This window comes from Delphinapterus leucas, chromosome 7, assembly GCF_059928025.1.
Source record: "Delphinapterus leucas isolate spDelLeu-1000000601 "Yukka" chromosome 7, BTC_Dleu_Yukka2, whole genome shotgun sequence".
NCBI classification, from domain to species: domain Eukaryota; kingdom Metazoa; phylum Chordata; class Mammalia; order Artiodactyla; family Monodontidae; genus Delphinapterus; species Delphinapterus leucas.
The window spans coordinates 45,712,270-45,718,269 of NC_143135.1; positions in this window are offsets into that span (position 1 = coordinate 45,712,270).

Genomic DNA, 6,000 nt, shown 5'->3' on the forward strand with positions numbered 1-6,000 from the left:
AATTTGGTAGTGAGTCAAGTTGTTTCCAGGTGACAAACCTGACGAATATCTTTCTTTCTAAGTCCACATCAGTTTGCATTAAATCTTTCCACTTTTATCCAACTCTTATTTATTCTAATGTAAAAATATAGTTATTTAATATACCTTCTGCTTCCTTAATTTTGAACCCCACACCAAACCTACGATTATAATCTCTTCTCTTTTATAATCTTTATTTGAATCATCTATCACCATTCAGAAGTCTCTCCATTGATGCAAATTTGTTTGCATTCTTTTTCTGGTCCAAGATAAATTTAGTGCTCAGCTATAAGAAAGATTTTCTTAGCTGTTAACATCTATACCTTGGCTATTTATAAATGACCTGTGTTCTGTTTCAATTTTAATCCTTTTGGGGGAAGAATCTAGATATAAATATGAAACAAATGAACAGCTTAGTGTTGTAATCAAATAAAACTTGGTAGCAAAGCAAATCTGATACATATTTCATGAGTTGCTATTGTGAAAATAAGATAATTAAGCATGTATGGAAAAGTTTGCATAAATGATGGTAAGTATACACCTGAAGATAGTATGTCAAAGGTTAGATGGTAGGAGAGGTAGGGGAAGATTGGAAATATGAAAAGGAGCAGGAAGCTATTCTGAGGACCCTGAACAGTCCTGGAATGGTGCTCAGCAGCACCCACATGGCATGGCCTCCTCGTCATCAGCAGAAAGGACAGGACCTCCACCCAATTCTAAGTCATGAAGGGGTGGGCCTACCCGCATGTTCATTGTTGGACTCCCAGTGCCTGGCACAATACCTGATACAGAGAAGATGCTCAACACTTATTTTCGAAAGGAAGGAAGGCACGGAGGAAGAAAAGAAGGGAGTGAATGCTTAATATATAAGGCACGTTTATATTTCCAATCATTCCAAACAACAGTGTAAATACATAACAAAGGCAGTACAACCAATTATATAATACAAGCATACTTCAGAGATACTGCGGGTTCAGTTCCAGCCACAATGAAGCATATATTGCAATAAAGCGAGTCACATGAATTTTTTGGCTTCCCAGTGCATAGAAAAGTTATGTTCACACTATATTGTAGTCTATTAAGTGTGCAATAATAGCATTGTCTATAAAACCAATGTACCTACCTTCATTACAAAATATTTTATTGCTAAAAAATGCTAACCATCACCTGAACCTTCAGTGAGTCATAATTTTTATGCAATAGTAATATCAAAGATCACTGTCCACAGCTTACCATAAAAAATATAATAAGAATGAAAAAGTTTGAAATATTGGGAGAATTATTGAAATGTGACACAGAGATGTGAAGTGAGCAAATGCTGTGGGGAAAATGGTGCCGATAGACTTGTTCAACATAAGGTCGCCACAAACCTTCAATTTATAAAAAGCACAGTATCTGTGAAGTGCAATAAGCAAAGCACAATAAAATGAGGTATGCCTGTACTAACTAAGCAAAACTATAAAATACATAATTTCAGGAAATCCCCCATGAAAGGTATAGGCATGACAAATGTCACTGATGGAGCAAGTAAAGTGTAATGATTAAAAGGGACCCAGCCTCCACAGGGTGTATGATTCCATTTGTATGAAATGTCCAGAATAGGCAAATCCATATAGACAGAAAATAGACTGATGGTTGCCTGGGGCTTAGAGGAGTGGGGAAACGGGGAGTGACTCCTAATGGGTTTCCCATTGGAATGATGAAAATGCTCTAAAATTGATTGGGTGATGGTGGCATAACTCTGAGTATACTAAAAGCTATTGAACTGTATACTTTAAATGATGAACGGTATGGTATGTAAATTTTATCACAATAAAGCTGTTATAAAAGGGGGGAGGGCAGCCTGATGCATGCCAGCCCAAGTTTAGAAGGTGCCACCAAATCCCCTGCTCCAGCCAAGAATCAATTATAAATAACCCCAACCTACATAAATAACCTACAACCGTGGCCAGTATGAAATGGTATTATTTTAATTTGGGGTCTAGTAAAATCACTGTAACACAGAAAAGTATCAAAATAAATATTACTTCTACAAATAAGTATAGAAGTAATGAAAAAGAAATTAAATCCATGGTTTTAATATTTTGAAGTTAGACTTAAATGTGGTTATAGCCTTTGTGATAATTTTATTTTCATGATTCTGTCTGCTATTTGGTGTGTTGGGATGTTTCAGTGTTTGAGAAATCAGTCTTATTGGATCTGTGATTATAACTTGGATTGTTTAAGGGAATTTGAGTAAATGATGAGGTGATCATTATCATGGACTTCTCAGCGCTCATTCCACTCTGAGATAATTAATAAAAGCCAATGGGCAGTCCCATTCTCCTTGCCAGTGACTGGTTTAGGAACAGGCATGTGATACAACTCTGGCCAATGAGATGGGAGTTAAAGTCCATGTGGGGCTTCTGAGAGAGGTTTCCACAGTCCCAAAAAAGGGAAATAAAAGTCCCACTTTCTCTGAATTGTTGTGTCTGGATATGATAATGTCATTGCTACAGCCACACTGCTACAAGCCTGAGGCTTCTACCAGGACACAGAGAAGGGCAGAACCAAGAGAATCATAATAAAGTGGAGCTGCAGCCTGGGCACACCATGCCCACAGCCCATCCCACCTCAGATCTTCATGTCATGTGAGATAATACACTTCCTTATTGTTTAAGCCATTTTGAGTCAGGGCTTTCTTTTATTTTCACCCAAAAGAAACATTTTATAACGGGATTTAAATGTAAAACTGTAGTTTAAGAAACTTTTAAAAATGTATTAGTTTTAAAAATAAACAAATGAGACTTAATGAAACTTAAAATCTTTTGCACAGCAAAGGAAACCATAAACAAGACGAAAAGACAACCCTCAGAATAGGAGAAAATATTTTCAAATGAAGCAACAGACAAAGGATTAATCTCCAAAATTTACAAGCAACACATGCAGCTCAATATCAAAAAAACAAACAACCCAATCCAAAAATGGACAGAAGGCCTAAATAGACATTTCTCCAAAGAAGATATACAGATCGCCAACAAACACATGAAAGGATGCTCAACATTACAAATCATTAGAGAAATGCAAATAAAAACTACAATGAGGTGTCACCTCACACCAGTCAGAATGGCCATCGTCAAAAAATCTACAAACAATAAATGCTGGAGAGAGTGTGGAGAAAAAGGAACCCTCTTGCACTGTTGGTGGGAATGTAAATTGATACAGCCACTATGGAGAACAGTATGGAGGTTCCTTAAAAAACTAAAAATAGAATTACCATATAACCCAGCAATCCCAGTACTGGGGATATACCCTGAGAAAACCATAATTCAAAAATAGTCATGTACCACAATGTTCACTGAAGCTCTATTTACAGTAGCCAGGACATGGAAGCAACCTAAGTGTCCATCGACAGATGAATGGATAAAGAAGATGTGGCACATATATACAATGGAATATTACTCAGCCATAAAAAAAAACAAAATTGAGTTATTTGTAGTGAGGTGGATGGACCTAGAGTCTGTCATACAGAGTGAAGCAAGTCAGAAAGAGAAAAACAAATACCTTAGTCTAACACATGAATATGGAATCTAAAAAAAAAAAAATAGTTCTGAAGAACCTAGGAGCAGGACAGGAATAAAGATGCAGACGTAGAGAATGGACTTGAGGACACGGGGAGGGGGAAGGCTAAGCTGGGACAAAGTGAGAGCGTGGCATGGACATATATGCACTACGAAATGTAAAATAGATAGCTAGTGGGAAGCAGCTGCATAGCACAGGGAGATCAGCTCGATGCTTTTTGATCACCTAGAGGGGTGGGATAGGGAGGGTGGGAGGGAGACGCAAGAGGGAGGAGATATGGGGATATATGTATATGTATAACTGATTCACTTTGTTATACAGCAGAAACTAACACACCATTGTAAAGCAATTACACTCCAATAAAGATGTTAAAGAAAAAATAAAGTAAAATGAAACCCTCCCCCCCAAAATTTATTAGTTTTGTTTGTTTATTAGGCATATAAATTGGATAAATTGAGCATCAGTTATACCGGAAGTTGTAGAGAATGTTCCTCTGCCCAGACAGAAGCCCCCTGGACTTTGAACAACCTAGAAACAGTGTGGTGAGGCAAATTTCAAATAGGGGTTCATGCCATTGATCCTCACATGAGAACCTACTGGTAACATGACACGTGTCTTCAACTGTGGCATTTATTATAAACTCAGGGAAGACATAGCTGCAAGAATCACAAACACTGACTTATGCTGGGATCACAACTGATTTCTGCTGATATCTGTAGAAATTACAAACACTGGTTTCTGGTGTAGGAAGAGAGGTTAGAGTGTCCAAAGGAACAGATCACTAGCAGCTGTGCTATCAGTGACCAAAGGGGACTTCACAGGCCAGGAGCCCCCAGTTTAAATGCCTTCAAGGCCCAGGCAGGATCTATACATGAAGGAAAATGAGTGGGAATGAAGCAGTAGGAAACGGTGCCTCTGTCTACAGGGAGCATCTCCGCTCAGGCCCAGGTGATGCTACTGTGAGGAAATGCAGCTTCAGTGTTGCCAGATCTTCCCTTTTTCAAGAGAAGCCAAAAAACTGGATCATGTGAATCTTGTGGAGTTTTAGATTAGGGCAACCAATTCAACTAAAAGAACAAAAACAAAACACTGCGGGGCCAAACAGCACACATCTACGGGCTGTCTGTGGTCCACAGGTGGCCAGTTTGCAGCTCAGCCCACAACTTTAGAGTACATCCATAGGGTAGACATATGTGGAAGTCTGCAAACATTTTCTTCCCACAGGAGCTTCTCAGACACTGAGATCTGGGGCTACATAGCTGAAAAGACGTGATTCATAGTAATAGCCCAGTAAGAAGGATTAGCTGCAAAATGCACACGCATAGTTAAACAAAATAATCTGCTGCATGGGGCTGGTTGGTGTCTTCTGCTTAAATCTCAAAGACAAAGACAATTTTTATTTCAATCCTTGTCAGAGCCAAGTTGCTATTTGTGATTAGCTACCGGCATGATCAGTCCTACTAAATTGCTTTGCTGTCTTCCCAGGCTTTATAAATTAGGATTAGTCATTCATCTGTAACCAAAAAATTAAAAGACAGGGAGAGAGACTGAGACCACTGGTCCAAACGAGACATGAGTCCCAAGAGAGTCTTGTCACACCTCTCTGGGGCTGCCCAGCAAAGCCCAGCACAAGTTTCTGGTCTGCAGCGGTCACACAACAAATATTCCCTGGTTTCTCGAAGGTAAGAGTAAACCCAAGGCCTGTGAATGCCTCTGACTCACAGAAAGATCTGCTCATTTTCATGGGTCTGTTTGTGTGTCATTTTTAAAAAATTGTGATATGACACATGGCAGCAGGAGGAACTTAGGCTAGATATTAAGAACAATTTCCTGACTAACCGACTGTGAAATATTACAGCACATTACAAATGAGGAAGTGGAGGCTCCATCTATGCAGGAGTTTTCCGCTAGGGTAAACGCCTGATTCTGTTGGTCAGATGCTATCACTGGTGAGGTGGGAAGGGGGCATTTGTACAATGTGTCCTCGCCAGCCTGCTCTTCACCCTTAACAAGAGCTGCCATTTACAAAGGGTCAACCTGCTCACTGTCCTAGGTCCTTTATCTTATCAAATCCTCATAGAAACCCAGTAAGAAAGATTATCCCCATTTTACAGATAAGGACACTGAAACCTCAGAGAAATGAAATAACTTGCTCAAGTTCATCCTGTTAATAAATGGCAGAACTAGGATTAGAACTCACCTCTGTGTAGCTTCCAAGTCCAGGCCCTTTCTCTAAGGCTGTGCTGCTGCAGGTGCCTGGGCAGAACACCTGTGACTACCTGTGGGGAAGAGAGACCAAACAGCAGGTTCAGGCAAGGAGAGTGTTACGCAAAAAAGTTCTGAGAACACTGCTGAGGCCCGAAGAGGAAGCCAGTGTCTGGAAGAGAGATAAAATGCCAACTGGGGAAGTGACAGAGACAC